Below are 22,024 nucleotides of genomic sequence, written 5' to 3'. Positions count from 1 at the left end.
CATGCTTTGGTGATACGTGTCCATGCAGGGCTGTGAGTGATGTCCATGCATTGGTGGTGCATGTAGGGCTTGGCATTGGGATGTGTGGGATGTGATGGTGGGGTGTGTGGGATGTGGTGGAGTGATGGGAGTGAGGGTGAGGGTGGAGGTATGTGATGGCATGCAGGTGGGGGGGTGATAGTAGTATAGAATTGAATTACTAGAGTCCAGTCCTCTTCCTACTCCGGCCAAGCCCTCAGAATGCATGATTGCTAAGACTTGCTCCTCCCATGTTGTTAGTTGTGGGGGGGTAGGTGTGGGTCCACCGCCAGTCCTCTGTATAGCGAGCTGGTGTCTTGCTGCACTGGAAGGTCTTTCCACCTCTTCCTGATGTTGTCCCTTATTCTGGGGTGCTGTCCCACTGCGTTGACCCTGTCCACGATTCTCTCCCATAGCTCCATCTTCCTAGCAATGGATATCTGATGCACCTGTGCTCCAAATAGCTGAGGCTCTACCCTGATGATTTCCACCACCATGACCCTTAGCTCCTCCTCTGCAAATCTGGGGTGTCTTTGTCGTGTCATGGGTGTTGTGTGAGTTGTGTAGGTGAGGGTGTGTAGGGTGATGTTTTGGGGTGTGTGATGTGGGCTGCGTGGGTGGTGTATAGGTGTAGGTGGTGTGTGGCTCTGGTTTTGTCTGTAGTCGTGTGTCAGTCTTGTGCCAATAATTTGTAGTCATAAAAGGTTGTGGGTAATGTGGGTGGGTGTTTTATAGTGGTGTGAGTGGGTGGGTGTGGTATATGTATGTGTGTCAGGTGTGTGTTGTTTGAATTGTCCAATGTGGTGTTGTTTTGTATGTGTGTGTGTATTTTGATCACAGCGGTGATTCGTGGGTCATAATGTGATGGGCGTTGTTCTGTTGGCGTAACAGTGTGGGTTTTGATACCGCCAGTTTATCACTGACCTTTGGTGTGGTGGACTTGTGTGTGTGGCTGAATAGTGATGTATTGGTGTGTGTGTGTGTCATCATATGGTGAACGGAAATCCACTGCGGCGGCGGTATGTTGGCGGCAGTCAGCGTGGCGGTAAGTGGGATTTAACCCCAATGTCATAATGAGGGCCTAAATGCTTATTCATAAAGAAGCAAGTTTTGTTATTTTCGCAAAGTTCAACATTCCAATAGTTTGATGGAAATGAAGTAAAAAGATGTAGCTTTTATTATTTGAACTGGAAATAAATGTCATGCAGAGGTCATGCTAAGGTTACGATAGAAAAATGTCTCTTATATTGAAGCATGCTGGAATTTGTCAATGTTAGCTGTTCAAGCAAGTCAGGCCATACACTGGTCATTCAAACATTCAAATGAAATGCTCTTTTAAATACGGCTTCTGGTTAGGCCTAGTTTGCACTCATTTTAAGTTATTAATTAGTCAAATCTGACTTTACCAAATCATGCTGCTTTACCTGTTTGTTGGACTTGGCTAGGGTCAATCCAAACTTTTTGCCTTTCCCCTCCTTTTATCTGATCCAATTTTGTTGGCTGTTAGGTACTTGGATACCTCTAATAACTCACAAAATTAAAGAAAATAGAGGCAGGCTATAATGTAGAGCACTGTCAACTCTGCTGCGTGCTCTGTGAGCTGCGAAACAAATATCTCATTCTGCAATGGGCGTAGGTGAGTGTGTGGACATTTGCACAGGTGATAGACCTGTCCTTAGGGTGGTCTTCCTTTAGGACTCTGTGCACTTTACCACTACTAACCTGGGCCAAAGTACTTGTGCTCTCTCTATTAAAACATAGTGGAATTGGCATGTACCCAGTTGGCACACTTAATTCACTTGTAAGTCACTACTAAAGTGGTACTGCCAGTACCCATGGGCAGTAAATTAAATGCTACTTGTGGGCCTGCAGCACTGTTTGTGCCACCCACTTATGTAGCCCTTTAAACATGTCTCATGCCTGTCATAGCAGTCTGCGTGTGCAGTTTTAAACTGCCTTTTTCACCTGGCAAACTAAATCATTTGCCAGGCTCTAACCTTCTTTTTAAATACATATAAGCAGCTCCTAGGGCAGGCCCTAAACAGCCCACAGGGCATGGTGAGATGTATTTAAAAAGTAGGAGATGTGACTTTTAAGTTTTACATATCCTACTATTAAAACACCCTTAAATTTGTTTTCCACTACTACAAGGCTTACCTTTCCCATGGTACAACATTGGAGTTGAGTTACTACATTTAATATGCTGTAACTTCCAAATGGGAACCGGTAACCAGTTTGTACTTGTGTCTTTGGAATTGTAATGAAAATCATTTCTTATGGTAAAGTCGAATTTTAAATTACAATTTTGAAAATTCCACTCTTAGACAGTTGGCATTTTTCTGCCTGATTCATTTAGTGCCTGCAGCCTATCACTGGGTCACATGACTGGGAGTAGTTAGCAGTTGGGCTGTGTGTATTCCTCGTAGACAGCCACGCACACAATAGAGAGCGTAGGCATGCCTGGATCACTGGCTTGATGAGAAGGAGGAGCTGGACACAACCCTACTAATACTTGAAGAGGCTGCATACCCCATATAGTTAATCTGGAGCCAGGGAACCGGAGGCAGGAAACCTGTGCACTTCAAAGGGAAACCTCTAGAAGCTGCTACTACTTGGTGTAAATATTGAACCTCAGACACCAACTCTACAGGGGACTTCTGGACTTGTGGAGACTCTGCTCAGAAGAAGGACTGCTGTGCTGCTGAAAGGACTGCCACTCTGCTGCCCTGCTGCTCTCCTGCCTGAGTCAGAGAGACTAGACCTGCACATAAACACAGAACTCCCAGATTGACTGTAAGAGCTAGTCTACTGGCCTCTTGTTCAGAGCCACAGGAAGATGATAGGCTCCTAACCAGCTGAACCAGTACTCAAATCCATCTGGAGTCAGTCTTTGACCTCCAAGTGTTGTCCGTCAGGACCTGGACCCTTGGTGAGGCCTCAGTAGAGCTGAATCAAAGTTTTTGGGCTCTTTGTGACTGCGATTGGGCTCAATGGCAGCAGGACCTTATTGCTTCCACAGCACACTGACGGAAAGTTTCATCAACCTGACTCTTCATGCTACAGCATCGAACACTTACTGGGAGTGCCACTGCGAAGCTCCAGCCTGACTGGTTGCAACAACAACAGGAACTTCGCATTACAGTGATGACCATCCACAAAGCCAGGACTGCTGTTCATGCTACCTTGACGATTGTCTAGGACCCTTCCCTCTTTTTGTGATCCCCTCCACAGTGAACAGGACTCTTTGTGCTGGACTGAGAATGTAACTCTTGAGCAGGACTAACCTGGTCCCTGTATCATCCTTCGCAGTTGGCCTGAACTTGTGGCTTTGTCTCAGTCTTTCATGGCCAGATAGCCACAAGTGCCGCTTCGGGCTTTTTTCACTATTTCTCATTAAATGTTCAAAATTGTATGTGTCCGGATCTACTCATTGGATTTTTATCATTTTAGTCTTGTTTTATCTATTATATTCTACTCTACAGGGAGTGCATAATTATTAGGCAAGTTGTATTTTTGAGGATTAATTTTATTATTGAACAACAACCATGTTCTCAATGAACCCAAAAAACTCATTAATATCAAAGCTGAATATTTTTGGAAGTAGTTTTTAGTTTGTTTTTAGTTTTAGCTATGTTAGGGGGATATCTGTGTGTGCAGGTGACTATTACTGTGCATAATTATTAGGCAACTTAACAAAAAAAAAATATATACCCATTTCAATTATTTATTATTACCAGTGAAACCAATATAACATCTCAACATTCACAAATATACATTTCTGACATTCAAAAACAAAACAAAAACAAATCAGTGACCAATATAGCCACCTTTCTTTGCAAGGACACTCAAAAGCCTGCCATCCATGGATGCTGTCAGTTTTTTGATCTGTTCACCATCAACATTGCGTGCAGCAGCAACCACAGCCTCCCAGACACCGTTCAGAGAGGTGTACTGTTTTCCCTCCTTGTAAATCTCACATTTGATGATGGACCACAGGTTCTCAATGGGGTTCAGATCAGGTGAACAAGGAGGCCATGTCATTAGCTTTCCTTCTTTTATACCCTTTCTTGCCAGCCACGCTGTGGAGTACTTGGACGCGTGTGATGGAGCATTGTCCTGCATGAAAATCATGTTTTTCTTGAAGGATGCAGACTTCTTCCTGTACCACTGCTTGAAGAAGGTGTCTTCCAGGAACTGGCAGTAGGACTGGGAGTTGAGCTTGACTCCATCCTCAACCCGAAAAGGCCCCACAAGCTCATCTTTGATGATACCAGCCCAAACCAGTACTCCACCTCCACCTTGCTGGCGTCTGAGTCGGACTGGAGCTCTCTGCCCTTTACCAATCCAGCCACGGGCCCATCCATCTGGCCCATCAAGACTCACTCTCATTTCATCAGTCCATAAAACCTTAGAAAAATCAGTCTTGAGATATTTCTTGGCCCAGTCTTGACGTTTCAGCTTGTGTGTCTTATCAGTGGTGGTCGTCTTTCAGCCTTTCTTACCTTGGCCATGTCTCTGAGTATTGCACACCTTGTGCTTTTGGGCACTCCAAGTAATGTTGCAGCTCTGAATTATGGCCAAACTGGTGGCAAGTGGCATCGTGGCAGCTGCACGCTTGACTTTTCTCAGTTCATGGGCAGGTATTTTGCGCCTTGGTTTTTCCACACGCTTCTTGCGACCCTGTTGACTATTTTGAATGAAACGCTTGATTGTTCGATGATCACGCTTCAGAAGCTTTGCAATTTTAAGAGTGCTGCATCCCTCTGCAAAATATCTCACTATTTTTGACTTTTCTGAGCCTGTCAAGTCCTTCTTTTGACCCATTTTGCCAAAGGAAAGGAAGTTGCCTAATAATTATGCACACCTGATATAGGGTGTTGATGTCATTAGACCACACCCCTTCTCATTACAGAGATGCACATCACCTAATATGCTTAATTGGTAGTAGGCTTTCGAGCCTATACAGCTTGGAGTAAGACAACATGCATAAAGAGGATGATGTGGTCAAAATACTAATTTGCCTAATAATTCTGCACTCCCTGTATGTGTCAACATTGATGTGGGATCCTTTTTGTGTCGTGTTTTCATTTTATTACTGTCTGAAGTGTTGCACAAATATTTTACACATTGCCTCTAAGTTAAGCCTGACTGCTCTGTGCCAAGCTACCAGAGGGTTGAGCACAGGTTAATTTGGGGTTTGCTTGTGACTTCACCCTGACAATAATTGCAGTTGCTGCTTGAGAACCATTTATGCAGCACATCGTATAAGTGTACAGTTCACATAACTCCGATTGGATTTCTAGGGTTTGTCATCTCTCACGTAGGAATCCAGCTGGATAAGAAAAGAATAAAGGCAATTTTGAATTGGCCAGCTTCCTCAAATGTCAAGGAGATACAGAGTTTTTTGAGTCCACCAATTTCTATGGACATTTCATTACTCACTTCTCTGATATTTTCAATCCAGTAACCCAACTCTTTAGAAAGGGGATAGCCTTTTGCTGGACCTCTGAAGCAGAAAAGGCCTTCTCCAAGTCAGAAGAAAAATCCACTTCTGCCCAGTACTTCATCAACCTGACCCTGCATTTTGTGAAAGCAGGCGCCTAACACTATGCAGTGGGATGAATACTATCCCAAAGAGATGCAGATGCTAGATATATGGTTCTATCAACTTTCTTCCCCCCCAAACAAAACGTTACCCGTAGAACAAAACTAGACAATAGCCAACAAGCTGACATTCCAAGAGTGGCGGCTCTATTTATAAGGGGGCCTGTCACGCTCTAACACTTTATTCAGACCAAAGGAACCTGCAATTCTTCCATTCTGCTAAAGCCTTTACTTCTTGTTAAATGAGATGGCCTTTGTCCTTCAGGGCATTTTATTTTATAGTCACTTACCAGCCATGGTCAAAGCCGGCGAAAATCAGCCTTTGTCCAGAATCAGCTTCCTTGAAGAAAGGGCTTAAGAAGAAAATACATTTAATATTTTTTCCAAAAGACAGTTGCAGTTTAGAGAAATTCAAAAGAAAACTCAAAGCTCGGAAAGAGTTTCTTTTCGGTGCAGTGGTTAACCTACACCTGAAGCCATGTGCAAGACTACAATGTGCTTCCCATGCCACTGGATTCAAGCTAGCCTGGCTGATGAGGGGTGAAACCCCGAAACCGGTCCCAGGATGCTTGTTTCCAGTCCAGGGAAGACCTGGTTCGGGCTGGACTGTTCCCATGGGGAACAGGGTCAAGACTGATTTGCATATGGCTGGGTCCAAACTGGAATGGCATGGGCAGCAAAAAAACGATGGATTTAGGCCCAGATCACTGTACTGGGGGTGAATGTTTGACAATGTTCAGCATTCCGTCCATCATTTTTTGTTTTTGCCATGTGCAAGACTACAATGTAACAGTTATCCAACATATCACAATCCTCATTAATGCCAATTATACAATTTTTTCATGCTTATTTGCATTTGAATTAATAAATGAGCAATTTATAATAAACATTCAAGACGTATTACCTTTGGCTATATTTTTCTAAATGTTAGGAGTTTTGAAACATATTCCGTGATGATAAATTTAAACCGGAAAAGAAACAGGCAATATTGTATATTGTAGTGGAAGTACTAGGAATCTTTGACGACATTATTTCCAATGCACGATCTTGGAGTACATCACTTATTTGACAGGTGCTGGCATAATCTTTTTATTTCAGGCGGGCTTGCATAGATTGTTCATGTACTTGTGTTAATTCAATTTATGAAAGGGGCAGGGAGCCATTATGTCACAGTGTTTGTTATATTGTTGTGGAGGTGACGACAGGGTCTCAGGGCCAGTGCAAAATAGAAGCCTTTCATTCAGGTGCATTTCAAAAAACGAACTCGTTCTTTTTTGAGTTGTCTAGTTAGGACCACGTTTCCGGCTTGATGAGGCTAGCACATAAGATTTGAAGCTTGTACATAAGATTTGCGAGGGTGGTTAAAGAATGGTCCAACAAAGATGGTATGAGTTAACAAATCCCTAGTTATGGCCTGTGGAGTGAGTGGGAGAATGTTCCATTAGGGCGTTCGTTTTCTTGATCAACTCTGAAGAATGTTTACGATTTGGACTATTCACAGACAAGTTAAAATCATAAATCATTGTGTTTTTCTGGTCCATGGATTGAAGAGTGTAAATACAGTAAAAGCTGTGTTCGGGTCTTTCATCCAAATGTAATGGGTTATAGCCACTGTCGAACAGGCTCATACGCCAATCAGGCTGTGCCCGATGGGCTGGTCTCACAGATCACTGTGTGGGCCAGTGGATTTTTTAGCAGCTTGTGGGCCTGTGTTATGGCCAGATAGCTGACTTTTACTGGTGATTTCCTGATTTAAAAACAAACATTGCCTGCAGCACACTCATATGCATACAGTCTCCCATACCTTGCAAAATCATCATACTGTATGTCTTTGCTAGTTCAAGTCTGACATAAATCGCAAATATGGGCCCGTTAACTTTTTGGTTCGCTAAGGTGGGCCACTTTTATTTCGGTGTCCGAGCCTATTTTGTGTTCTGGTTATATCTTCGAGGTTTTTTCATGACAGGATGAACACATTTTGCAGCTTGACATTCAGTGTGTCACTAGGCATTCAAATTTATAATTCGTGCTGGGCTGAACAATATATCTTAAAATAATCGTACACCAAAACATAATGCGAATTGGTAAACTTTACTTTCATCCATTTCTTTTAAAAATGTTTGTAAAACTTGATGGTGTGTGATTTCAGCTTTAAAGGTTCTCTCCCACCGGACGCCTAACAATTTGTGTTATGAAATGTGTATTTGGCCTCATCTCGCTTTATCCCTTGTCCTCCAGTGTCCCCCATTGGATTTACTTCTAACAGGACTGAATGCAGAGGCTAGAGACTGCATGCCCTCTGGTGAGTGTTTTACACATGGTATGGTGGGTGTAGAAACAAATTCTGGAGCTGAGATACGTTTTGCAAGCAGTGGATAATATCCCTCACATGTTTTTCCTGTTGCTCGAACGAGACACCTTCAGGCTTTTGGTACCCAACCAGTTGCATGATTCAACTGCTTTTCCTTGGAGCTGTATACATATGCCTTTGCAAGAAAGAGGGCACACAAATTATTAACCCCTTCTCTGCTGCACTCCCTCCCCCCATATGAGCCCGTTTTTGGCTAGTTGGGGTAGTTCGCCCTTACGCCTTCATAACTTTCTGTCCACTAAACCTATTCACGCCAAATTAGCGTCCTCTTTTTCCAACATCCTAGGGATTCTAAAGGTACCCAGGGTTTGTGGGTTCCCTTGGAGGAGACCTGGAAATTAGCCAAAATACAGCTAAAATGTAGTTTTTTTCAGAAAATGGGGAAAAAGGGCTGCTGAAGAAAGCATGTGTTTTTTCCCCGAAGATCACCAGCTTCCCAGCTTTCAGGAACAGGCAGACTTGAATCCAAAAACCACATTTTTCAAAACAATTTTGTCATTTGACTGGAACATACCACCTTTTTAATATTTTTGTGCTTTTAGCCTCCTTCCAGTTAGTGACAGAAATGAGTGTGAAACCAATGTTGGTTCCCGGACAGCTAAACATTTCTCAAAAGTAGACAACATTCTGAATTCAGCAAGGAGTCATTTGTGTAGACCCTACAAGGTTTTCCTACAAAAAAATAACAGCTGAAATAAAAAAATATTTAAATTGAGGTGAAAAAAACCCAGCAATTTCTCTCCAAGTTTTACTCAGTAACTTTTTCCTGCGATGTCAGATTTTCAAAAGCAATATACAGTTACGTCTGCTGGACTCTTCTGGTTTCATGGTTCTATAGGGCTTGTAGGTTCATCAAGAACCCTAGGTACCCAGAGCCAAAAAAAGGAGCTGAGCCTTGCAATGTGTTTTCATTGTACACTGGGTATACAGCAATTCATTTGGTGAAATATAAAGAGTGAAAAATAGGTATCGAGGAAACCTTTGTATTTCCAAAATGGGCACAAGATAAGGTGTGGAGAAGAAGTGGTTATTTGCACATCTCTGAATTCAGGGGTCCCCATACTAGCATGTGAATTACAGGAGATTTCTCAAAGAGACTCATTTTTTACACACAGTCTTACATTTGGAAGGACAAAATGTAGAAAAAGACAATGGGCAATAACACACGTTCTTCTATTCTGTGTTCCCCCAAGTACATTGAAATCTGACATGCTTTTTGGAAAGTGCCTAGCTGTGGATTTTTGTCTCTAGCTCAGCCGGTACCTAGAAAAACCTACCAAATCTGTGCATTTTTTAAAACTAAAAACCTAGGGGAATCCAGGATGGGGTGACTTGTAGGGCTCTCACTAGGTTACGTTACACAGAATTCTTTGCAAACCTCAAAATTTGGCCCAAAAAAAACACCTTTCCCTCAGATTCTGGTGACAGAAAGTTCTGGAATCTTAGAGGAGCCACAAAGTTCCTTCTACCTAGCATTCCCCCAAGTCTCCTGATAAAAATGGTACCTCACTTGTGTGGGTAGGCGTAGTGCCCGTGACAGGAAATGCCCCAAAACACAACACAGACACATTACATTTTCCCAAAGAAAACTGACCTGCTTTTTGCAAAGTGCCTAGCTGTGGATTTTGGCCTCTAATTCAGCCGGCAAATAGGAAAACCTAGCACACCTGGACATTTCTGAAAACAGGACACCTAGGGGAATTCAGAACGGGGTGACTTGTGGGGCTCTCACCAGAGGGGTTAATTACATTTCATCCCCAATAATGCCACTTCTGTATGAGATTGGTCGATGATCTTCAATAAAAGGGCCAGGATTCAATGGGTCTGTCTCATCTTAGTCCCAGATGCGGCAGAACAGGCAGCCCAGCGCTTACAATGGGTTTTTGATACCATGCCTCTGCTTTCAAAACCCATCTGCTACTATACAAAATGTTATGATGCAAAAGAAGATGAAGAGAAATGGTAGGTTCCACCTTCCACAACGTCATCATCAGTGTCAGGGAGTACGGATCCTCTTGGTTTGCGCCTGTTCCCAACATGTCCACCTCTTGGCAGCTCCAAACTCGGCTAGCCATTATAGCACAGAGTTAAAGAATGGCCAAGTGGGGGATGGGGTTTTAGGTTGGGAACAGCGGGGAAGGAGACCTGTGGAAATAAAAGTTAAGGACACAATAGCCAGATTATTCACATTGACTTTCATAAGCTTGGTTCATAATATCTATATACTGATAACATGAATGATCAAGAGCTTTCCTATATCATGACCTTATTAGCTCTGAGAACCTGGAAAATAAATAAGGATTATGCAAGCTTTCATATGACAGTTTTGTAGAATACAATCTTATGCTCTGAACCTTGAACTGACTCAAGTTATTTCTTTGAATAGAAACTACTAAATAACAGTAATCAATAAACACATTAGTTTTCAGGAATAAACTGCATTAGACTCATGAATGATACTGCAAGTATACACTATAACAGTAATCAATGAACACATTGGCTTTAATTAATAAACTGTGATAAGCTCATGAATGAACACGTTGGTTTTCAGGAATAAACTGTGATAAGCTCATGAATGAACACATTGTTTTTCAGGAATAAACTGTGGTAAGCTCATGAATGATACTGCAAGGACACACTCTGTCTAGACTTTCAAGATTCAATTGCTTAGGAATTATTATACACTTTGAATATCAAACTGTGAATCAAGATTTCAATGTCTAGAAATGGTCGCACAATCTGCAGATCTGAAACACAAGGGCTAAATGCAAAGAATGACTCACGCACTCTGCTATTGATTCAACCATCAAGATTTAAATGCCAAAATATGATTATGCACTCTGCCGATCTGAGTTGCAAGTTTTAATTGCCAAGAATGAATCGCGCACACTGATGCCGATTCGACCATCAAGGTTCAAATGTCAAAACATGATCGCACACACTGCCGATCTGAACTACAAGCGTTAAATGACAAAAATGAATCGCACACACTGCTGTCGATTCAACCATCAAGATTTAAATGCCAGGATATGATTGCACACACTGCTGATCCGAACTACAAGAGTTAAATGCCAAGAATTAATTATGCACACTGCTGGCAATTCAACCATCAAGGTTTAAATGCCAGGATATGATCGCGCACACTGCCGATCCGAACTACAAGAGTTAACTGCCAAGATTGAATCGTGGACACTGCTGCCGATTCAACCATCAAGGTTTAAATGCCAGTATATGATTGTGACCACGGCCGATCTGAACTACAAGAGTTAAATGCCAAGAATGAAGCGTGCACACTGCTGCCGATTCAACCATCAAGGTTTAAATGCCAAGATACGATCGTGCACACTGCCGATCCGAACTGTAAGAGTTACAGGCCAAGAATGAATTGTCCACTCTGCTGCTGATTCAACCATCAAGGTTTAAATGCCAAGATATGATCGTGCACACTGCCGCTCCGAGCTGCAAGCATTAAATGCCAAGAAAACCATTGCACACGCGATTTAACCAAAAGGCCCAAAACTCGAGTATTTCTGAAAACGGAGTCGGTGGCCTAACCCGACCTCCGCCTTACCGCCCTTCTTGATCACCAAGGAAATGAAGACAGGGCCTGGAAATCCTAGATAGGCTCCAGAACAGGAGCTTAGGAAAATGCTGCTGCTCTGCACAGGAACCTCTGAATAGTGAGCACGTGGAGCGGGGCTGGCGCCCTTAAATAGAGCCAGACCTGCGCACGTGCCACATCCAGTCAGGCTGCAGGAAAGGTTTCTAGAAGGCTTAGACTAGGGACCACACCCTAACCACACCCTGTAGTCCTGCAGCAAAGTCTTGAAAATGAGCAATACATTGCAAACAGCATTAATTACGTTTCCATATGGATCTCTGCAATGCAAAAGGTTAACATAATGCATTAATTATTACATTATATAAGGATTGGCTTTCTGCATTACGTCGCCCGTAGAGCGCACACTGTCCTGATGTCGATAGTACTCCCCCCTCCCGTGCTCGCTCTAGGGCATGATTTGTCTGGGTTTAGGCGATGAAAACGCCGCACTAGTCGTGGAGCATGAATGTCAGATGTGGAGACCCATGAGTTGTCCTCTGGACCGTAACCTTTCCAAGATATTAGATACCAGAGATTACAACCCTTACATTTTGAATCTAGAACCTGTTTTGCTTTGTATTCCAATTCTCCTTGTACTAGAACTGGAGCTGGTTGTAAGCATTTTTTTTGGACTGCTCTTTTCAGGAGAGAAGTATGGAATACTGGATGAATACGTAGTAATTTTGGTAACTGCAGCTTATAGGTTACTGGATTGATCTGCTGAAGGACTGTGTAAGGACCTATATATTTGGGATTAAACATATGTTTTTTCTTGAAATCAATAGGGCGTGTGAAAAGCCACACTCTGTCTCCTGGCTTATATTGTGGTCCTTCACAATGTTTTTTGTCATAATTTTTTTATACGTTTGTTTTGCTTTATCTGGGTGCTGTTGGATTGGTTTTTGGGTTTGATGGAGTTGTCGTATTGTTTCTGACACCGCTGGTGTAAGTGAACTTTCTTGTGGAATTGTGATTGACAAAGTAGCAGGATGGTAGCCAAATAGACCAAAAAAGGGTGGTGCACCAGTGGAAGTATGATACGAGTTATTGTAGGCCAGTTCAGCTAACCAAAGCATTGCTTTCCAAGAATGCAGTGCTTTCTCAGCGTAAGCATGCAGATATTGCTTCAATGTCTTATTGAGTCTTTCAGTTTGGCCATCCGAGGATGATGACTGGTAGATAGTGTAGATGTAACTTGGAGTGTTTTGCACCACGTCTTCCAGAAGTTGGAGGCAAATTGTGACCCTCTGATCAGTATAGGGAAAGGTGCGGAAGGTCATTGTGACGCGAAGGGTTAATTAGCTTGAACAGTGTAGATGAGCGTGATGCCTGCCGAAGCCAGAGCAACGTGAAAGAAACTCACGATGTTCGCTTTCAAGCTTGTTTTCTTTTGACATTCCGTAGATAAACTTATTCGCAGCTGCATGTGTGAGAAACAGGCTGTGAAGGAGATTCAGTCTCAACCTTGAGAACGAGACCACAGTAAAAGATGGAATGAAAACAATGGCCAGGGAATGGCAAGGCAGCCAAGACACATGTACTGATAACATAGCTAGAAAATACTGGAAGGGGATAGAATCCAAGCTTCAGGTTACTTAAACACTGAAAGGTGGGTGAGGGACTTGAAGCTCGCAGATGGAGTTGTGAAAACTGTCATCTTCAGGCCCAGAGCTGCCTCCCTGTTGTGCTGTTCAAAGACCGTGACGCTCAAGGGGGAGAGAGGTCCAAGCGGGAGGTAGAGAGCTTCCCAGCATTTCGTGGACTAAGTTAAGTTCCACCCAGGGATGAAAGGCTTTTGTTTCTCTGCTCTATTATTATGATTGATTATTATACTTGCACTGTGTTTATAATCTGAAGAATTCAGCTTGTTTGTAGTTTTTTTCTTACTGAACATCGTAGTGTGAGCCTGCTGCAGTAATTGAAATATGCATTTTAGTGTGCAGTAAATCAAAGCTTATCTGAAGTATTCAACTCGTTTATATTCAGCTTCCTGAACATCGTAGTGTATCACATCTTGGTATACAGTTATTCCAAGTTTATATCTGTCAATGAACTCTTTTCTCAGATGTATACATAGATGCTCTTTGTAGTGTACTCTTATATATGAATGGATGCTTTTTCATTGCTATTCTTATTCTGTCAATGAACTATTTGCTCAAACGTATACATAGATGCTCTTTGTAGTGTACTTATATATGAATAGATGCTTTTCATTGCTATTCTTATTCCACTATTGTTAATGTGCTAAAGGCCTGCATTTACCTGAAATTCTAGTAAAGCTAACTTGTATTCATAATTGGCGTGTGGTCCTTCATTGAGCGTCCTTATTGACTTATACCGAACAGGTGTCAATCAGTCACCTGGATAAGACACCCTCGATTGGAGAGGATCACTTTTGGTAATCCGTGATAACATACCACTCGATTTAAAAGTATTGTTGCCAATTCTCTGGAGACATGCAATTTCCTGCAAGTAATGTAATGTGCATGTTTGGTGAGACTATCTACTACCACAAGGATCACTGAGTGAAATTGAACAACTGTCAATCCTGTAATAAAGTCTAATGATATGTGTTCCCAAGGTCAGAATGGAGTTGGGAGAGGATGTAACAGCCCTTTTGGTTTTGAATGACTTGTCTTGATGTGAGCACAAACTTTGCAGTTGTTTACCATTTGCTTGACATCTTTTGTCAAAGTAGGCCACCAAAAGTTTTGTTGTATTAGTTCAAGAGTCTTAGGAATACCTGGCTGACTTGCTGTAGGTATAACATGTAACCAATGAAGCACTAATTTGCGCACCTTGGTAGTTGGAACAAATAAACATGCATCATGAAATGGTAGGCCTTGTTTGATTCATCTTTTGGGATCTGCTTGAGCCCAGTTCTGCCATTTTTCAATGGTGAAAGAATTACGAATCTCTTCAAAAAGTTTTCTGTTTTTGGTGATACAAAGGATTTTGGGGGTGATTCTGACCCCAGGGTCGGCGGGAGCACCGCCGACAGGCCGGCGGTGCCCCGCAGGGCATTCTGACCGCGGCGGTAAAGCCGCGGTCAGACCGGCAACACTGGCGGTCTCCCGCCAGTGTACCGCTGCCCTGTTGAATCCTCCAAGGCGGCGCAGCTAGCTGCGCCGCCGAGGGGATTCCGACCCCCCCTACCGCCATCCAGTTCCCGGCGGTCCGCCCGCCGGGAACCGGATGGCGGTAGGGGGGGTCGCGGGGCCCCTGGGGGCCCCTGCAGTGCCCATGCCACTGGCATGGGCACTGCAGGGGCCCCCGTAAGAGGGCCCCTACAAGTATTTCACTGTCTGCTTGGCAGACAGTGAAATACGCGACGGGTGCAAATGCACCCGTCGCACCTTCCCACTCCGCCGGCTCGATTACGAGCCGGCATCCTCGTGGGAAGGTCGTTTTCCCCTGGGCTGGCGGGCGGCCTTTTGGCGGCCGCCCGCCAGCCCAGGGGAAAACTTGAAATACCCGCCGCGGTCTTTTGACCGCGGCGCGGTATTTTGGGGGCGGAATTCTGGCGGGCGCCCTCCGCCGCCCGCCAGAATCAGAATCACCCCCTTTGTCTGGAGCAATGATAGCTTGTGGAGGCTGGCTTGTGGGTAATATGGTAGAGTCTTGTCTGGACAAGGCATCGGCTTTGCGATTGTCTTTCCCGGGTGGGAAGGTTACCACAAAATCAAACTCAGCAAAAAATCGCATCAATCGCAATTGTCGAGGAGACAAAAGTCTAGCTGAGTTCATGAACTGAAGACTGCGATGATCTGTGTATACTGTAATAGTGTACTTGGCACCTAGCAAATAGTGTCTCCACTCTTTGAAGGCATCTCCGATTCCTAAAAGCTCTTTTTCAGTTCTGACATAATTTAATTCTGCTTCGTTTAGTTTTCTAGACATGTAGGCTACAGGGTGTAGTTGACCAGTATCTTTACTGCGGCACCAGTTGCCACATCTGAAGCATCTGCTTCCACTACGAACGGACATTCAGTATCTGGATGAGTCAAGACTGGGGCAGTGGAGAAAGATTCCCTTCAGGTGGAAAAAGTCTTGTCAGCTTCTGGAGACCATATCAATGGTTCTTTCTTTCATAATACTTTGGTGATTGGTGCCACTGTCTGTGAGAAATGATCTATGAACCTGCGATAAAAGTTTGCAAAGCCTAGGAAGCATTGAACATCTCAAACAGTCTTTGGAATTTGCCAAGCAGATACTGCTTGTACTTTTCTTTGTGCCATGACCATGCCTTCTAAAAATTCAATGGTGGTAACATTAAATTCACATTTGGTTAATTTGCAATGTAGATGGTTTTTTCGAAGGGCTGTGAGAATCTTCTTGACATGTTGCACATGTTCGTCTTCGTTATCAGAGTAGATTAGAATATCATCGATATAGACTATTGCAAGTATATCTAGAAATTCTCTGAGGACACCATTAAAAAAAAATTGGAACGCTGCTGGTGCATTGCAAAGTCCAAAGGGCATGACTGTGTATTCAAATAAACCATATCGAGTTTTAAAGGCAGTTTTCCATTCGTCGCCTTCTCTCATTCTGACTAAGTGGTAAGCACCTCTTAGGTCTAACTTGGTGTAGATTTTGGCCTTTTGAAGTTGATCCAACAAGACAGGAATCAAGGGTAATGGGTATTTGTTTTTGTCTTATCCAGGTGACTGGTTCACACCTTTACGGTATAAGTCAATAAGGACGCTTAATGAAGGACCACACGCCAATTATAAATACAATTTAGCTTTACTAGAATTGCAGGTAAAATGTAGGCATTTAGCACATTAACAATAGTAGAATAAGAATAGCAATGAAAAACATCTATCTACATATATAAGTACACTACAAGGAGCATCTATATATATATATATATATATATATATATATATATATATATATATGCATGCAAAGAGTTAATTGACAGATATAAGTTTTGATTAACTGTATACTAAAATGCATCACACTACGATATTCAGGAAGCAGAATATAAATGAGTTGAATACTTCAGATAAGCTTTGATTTACTGCACACCAAAATACATGTTTCAATTACTGCAGCAGGCTCTCACTACGATGTTCAGGAGGCAAAATATAAACGAACTGAATACATCAGATAAGCTTTGATTTACTGCACACCAAAATACATGTTTCAATTACTGCAGCAGGCTCTCACTACGAGGTTTAGAAAGCAAAATATAAACAAGCTAAATACTTCAGGTTATAAACACAGTGCAAGCATAAATAACCAGTCATAATAACAGAGCAGAGAAACAAATGCCTTTCATCCCTGTGTGGAAACCTTAACTTAGTCCACGACATACTGGGAAGCCCTCTAATGCCTGCTTGGACCTCTCTCCCCCTCAAGCACCACGAGCAAACAGGGAGGCAGTGCTGGGCCATGGAAGCTTCCACAATTCCATCTGCAAGCTTCCAAATCCCTCACCCACAGTTCAGTGCTTAAATAACCCGAAGCTTGGATTCTATCTCATTCTGGCATTTTCTAGCTATGTTATCAGTACCTGGCTGCTCTGCCCTTCTCCAGCCTTTGTTTTCCTTCCATCTTCTCCCTGTACTCTCGTTCTCAAGGTTGAGACGGAGTCTTCTACACAAACAAGCTTGAAAATAATATCATGAACTTTTCCACAATGTTTGGGAGGGGGTTTCAACAGGCATTACACTCATCTTCACTGCTCAAGCTAATTAACCCTTCGCGTTACAATGTCTTCCGCATCTTTCCCTATACTGAACACTCCACCCCTTAGATGAGCGTGATGCATGTTGAAACGGATATCATTTACTTCGACATTCCGCTAGCTAGGTTGCTACTAATACTGGTCAACGTTATTCTAAGCACTTGCATCTTTAGTATGAAGCTGCTTTGTGCATACATATAGTCTACATAGTATAGTCATTAGCGTAACACAAACAATCAATAACCAAATTAGCTGTTGTAACACTATAGTTAGCGTCTTTATAGCTCCTAGTGCCCAGCCTAAGAAGATGTCAAACCAATGATGCTCAGTTATTTGCTGGATGCCTGAAGCAGTGTGCATAAGCTGTTTAGTGTTTATGGTCATCAGTATGGCTGTATCCTTGGTGTATTTAGCTGCCATATCAAATTTAGCAAAGGTAACTTGTGTGTAGTGTAGGAAAGTACCATCTTGCCTGGCATGTTACCCCCATTTTTCACTGTATATATGTTGTTTTAGTTGTATGTGTCACTGGGACCCTGGTAACCCAGGGCCCCAGTGCTCATAAGTGTGCCTGAATGTGTTACCTGTGTAGTGACTAACTGTCTCACTGAGGCTCTGCTAATCAGAACCTCAGTGGTTATGCTCTCTCATTTCTTTCCAAATTGTCTCTAACAGGCTAGTGACCATTTTTACCAATTTACATTGGCTTACTGGAACACCCTTATAATTCCCTAGTATATGGTACTGAGGTACTCAGGGTATTGGGGTTCCAGGAGATCCCTATGGGCTGCAGCATTTCTTTTGCCACCCATAGGGAGCTCTGACAAATTCTTACACAGGCCTGCCACTGCAGCCTGAGTGAAATAACGTCCACGTTATTTCACAGCCATTTTACACTGCACTTAAGTAACTTATAAGTCACCTATATGTCTAACCTTTACCTGGTAAAGGTTAGGTGCAAAGTTAATTAGTGTGAGGGCACCCTGGCACTAGCCAAGGTGCCCCCACATTGTTCAGAGCCAATTCCCTGAACTTTGTGAGTGCGGGGACACCATTACACGCGTGCACTACATATAGGTCACTACCTATATGTGGCTTCACAATGGTAACTCCGAATATGGCCATGTAACATGTCTATGATCATGGAATTACCCTCTCTATGCCATCCTGGCATAGTTGGCACAATCCCATGATCCCAGTGGTCTGTAGCACAGACCCTGGTACTGCCAAACTGCCCTTCCTGGGGTTTCACTGCAGCTGCTGCTGCTGCCAACCCCTCAGACAGGCAGCTGCCCTCCTGGGGTCCAGCCAGGCCTGGCCCAGGATGGCAGAACAAAGAACTTCCTCTGAGAGAGGGTGTGACACCCTCTCCCTTTGGAAAATGGTGTGAAGGCAGGGGAGGAGTAGCCTCCCCCAGCCTCTGGAAATGCTTTGTTGGGCACAGAGGTGCCCAATTCTGCATAAGCCAGTCTACACCGGTTCAGGGACCCCTTAGCCCCTGCTCTGGCGCGAAACTGGACAAAGGAAAGGGGAGTGACCACTCCCCTGACCTGCACCTCCCCTGGGAGGTGTCCAGAGCTCCTCCAGTGTGCTCCAGACCTCTGCCATCTTGGAAACAGAGGTGCTGCTGGCACACTGGACTGCTCTGAGTGGCCAGTGCCACCAGGTGACGTCAGAGACCCCTGCTGATAGGCTCCTTCAGGTGTTAGTAGCCTATCCTCTCTCCTAGGTAGCCAAACCCTCTTTTCTGGCTATTTAGGGTCTCTGTCTCCGGGGAAACTTTAGATAACGAATGCAAGAGCTCATCCGAGTTCCTCTGCATCTCTCTCTTCACCTTCTGATAAGGAAACGACTGCTGACCGCGCTGGAAGCCTGCAAACCTGCAACATAGTAGCAAAGACGACTACTGCGACTCTGTAACGCTGATCCTGCCGCCTACTCGACTGTTTTCCTGCTTGTGCATGCTGTGGGGGTAGTCTGCCTCCTCTCTGCACCAGAAGCTCAGAAGAAATGTCCCGTGGGTCGACGGAATCTTCCCCCTGCAACCGCAGGCACCAAAAAGCTGCACTACCGGTCCCTTGGGTCTCCTCTCAGCACAACGAGCGAGGTCCCTCGAATCCAGCGACTCTGTCCAAGTGACCCCCACTGTCCAGTGACTCTTCAGCCCAAGTTTGGTGGAGGTAAGTCCTTGCCTCACCTCGCTGGGCTGCATTGCTGGGAACCGCGACTTTGCAGCTACTCCGGCCCCTGTGCACTTCCGGCGGAAATCCTTTGTGCACAGCCAAGCCTGGGTCCACGGCACTCTAACCTGCATTGCACGACTTTCTAAGTTGGTCTCCGGCGACGTGGGACTCCTTTGTGCAACTTCGGCAAGCACCGTTTCACGCATCCTTGTAGTGCCTGTTTCTGTCACTTCTCCGGCTGCTACCTGCTTCAGTGAGGGCTCTTTGTCTGGCTCGACATCCCCTCTCTCTTCAGGTCCAATTTGCGACCTCCTGGTCCCTCCTGGGCCCCGGCAGCGTCCAAAAACGGCAAACGCACGATTTGCAACTAGCAAGGCTTGTTGGCATCCTTCTGGTGGGAAAACACTTTTGCACGACTCTCCAAGGTGAGAGGGATCCGTCCACCAAAGGGAAAGTCTCTAGCCCTTTTCGTTCCTGCAGAAACCTCAGCTTCTTCTGTCCAGTCGAAGCTTCTTTGCACCCACAGCTGGCATTTCCTGGGCATCTGCCCATCTACGACTTGCTTGTGACTTTTGGACTTGGTCCCCTTGTTCCACAGGTACCCTAGATTGGAAATCCACAGTTGTTGCATTGCTGGTTTGTGTCTTTCCTGCATTATTCCTCTAACACGACTACTTTGTCCTTAGGGGAACTTTAGTGCACTTTGCACTCACTTTTCAGGGTCTTGGGGAGGGTTATTTTTCTAACTCTCACTATTTTCTAATAGTCCCAGCGACCCTCTACAAGGTCACATAGGTTTGGGGTCCATTCGTGGTTCGCATTCCACTTTTGGAGTATATGGTTTGTGTTGCCCCCATCCCTATGTTTCCCCATTGCATCCTATTGTAACTATACATTGTTTGCACTGTTTTCTAAGACTATACTGCATATTTTTGCTATTGTGTATATATATCTTGTGTATATTTCCTATCCTCTCACTGAGGGTACACTCTAAGATACTTTGGCATATTGTCATAAAAATAAAGTACCTTTATTTTTAGTATAACTGTGTATTGTGTTTTCTTATGATATTGTGCATATGACACTAAGTGGTACTGTAGTAGCTTCACACGTCTCCTAGTTCAGCCTAAGCTGCTCTGCTAAGCTACCATTATCTATCAGCCTAAGCTGCTAGACACCCTATACACTAATAAGGGATAACTGGGCCTGGTGCAAGGTGCAAGTACCCCTTGGTACTCACTACAAGCCAGTCCAGCCTCCTACATTGGTTGTGCAGTGGTGGGATAAGTGCTTGAGACTACTTACCACTCTTGTCATTGTACTTTTCATAAGAGAAAAATATACAAAACAAGGTCAGTGTATATACACATAGCCAAAAAGTTTTGCATTTCCTCTTTTCACTCTTTTCTAAGTGCTGAAAAGTACCTCTAAACTTTCAAAAAGTTCTTAAAAGTTTAAAAAAGTTTTTTCTGTCTTTCCAAAAAGTTCTGAAAACTTTTTTTCTCTTTTTCTATCACTTTAACTCTCTCTAAAAAATGTCTGGCACTGGCCAAAGTGTTGATCTGTCCAAACTTGCATATGACAACCTTAGCTGGAAAAGAGCAAGGAGTCTCTGTATAGAGAGAGGTTTGAGTGTAGGGAAGAATCCTTCCTTGGAACTGTTACTTAACATGCTTAGAGAACAGGATAAGGCCATAGGTGCCCCATCTGTTGAAAAAGTACCTAATAGTTCCCAATCTAATTCAGGGACTCCCCCAGGAAAAGATTCAGGAAAGAAACTTCCTAGCCTGCCGATTACTAGACAATCTAGCATAGATGGTAATGATGATGAGCCACACCAAATAAATAGTGTTGTCTCACATCATAGCAAAAGCATTTATTCTCACCATACTGGTAGTAATGTTTCTGTAAACGAAGCTGTTAGGGTGGCTTCTGTAAGGGACAGGTCTCCTTCTGTTCATTCCCATCATAGCTCTGTTTCTAGAAATGTCCCTCCCACCAACCCTGATGGCAGAATGTTAGAGAGGGAACTCAATAAGTTGAGGGTGGAACAAACCAGACTGAAGCTTAAAAAGCAACAGCTGGATTTGGATAGACAGTCTTTTGAATTAGAGAAGGAAAGACAGAAGTTGGGTTTAGATACCCATGGTGGCAGCAGCAGTATTCCCCATAGTCATCCTGCAAAAGAGCATGATTCCAGGAATCTGCACAAGATAGTTCCCCCTTATAAGGAGGGGGATGACATTAACAAGTGGTTTGCTGCACTTGAGAGGGCCTGTGTTGCACAGGATGTCCCTCAAAGGCAGTGGGCTGCTATCCTATGGCTATCATTTAGTGGAAAAGGTAGGGATAGGCTCCTTACTGTGAAAGAAAATGATGCTAATAATTTCCAAGTTCTTAAGAATGCACTCCTGGATGGTTATGGCTTAACCACTGAACAGTACAGGATAAAGTTCAGAGAGACCAAAAAGGAGTCTTCACAAGACTGGGTTGATTTTATTGACCATTCAGTGAAGGCCTTGGAGGGGTGGTTACATGGCAGTAAAGTTACT

The sequence above is a fragment of the Pleurodeles waltl genome, chromosome 1_1 (assembly GCF_031143425.1).
Source record: "Pleurodeles waltl isolate 20211129_DDA chromosome 1_1, aPleWal1.hap1.20221129, whole genome shotgun sequence".
Lineage (NCBI taxonomy): Eukaryota > Metazoa > Chordata > Amphibia > Caudata > Salamandridae > Pleurodeles > Pleurodeles waltl.
This window is presented reverse-complemented; position numbering follows the sequence as displayed.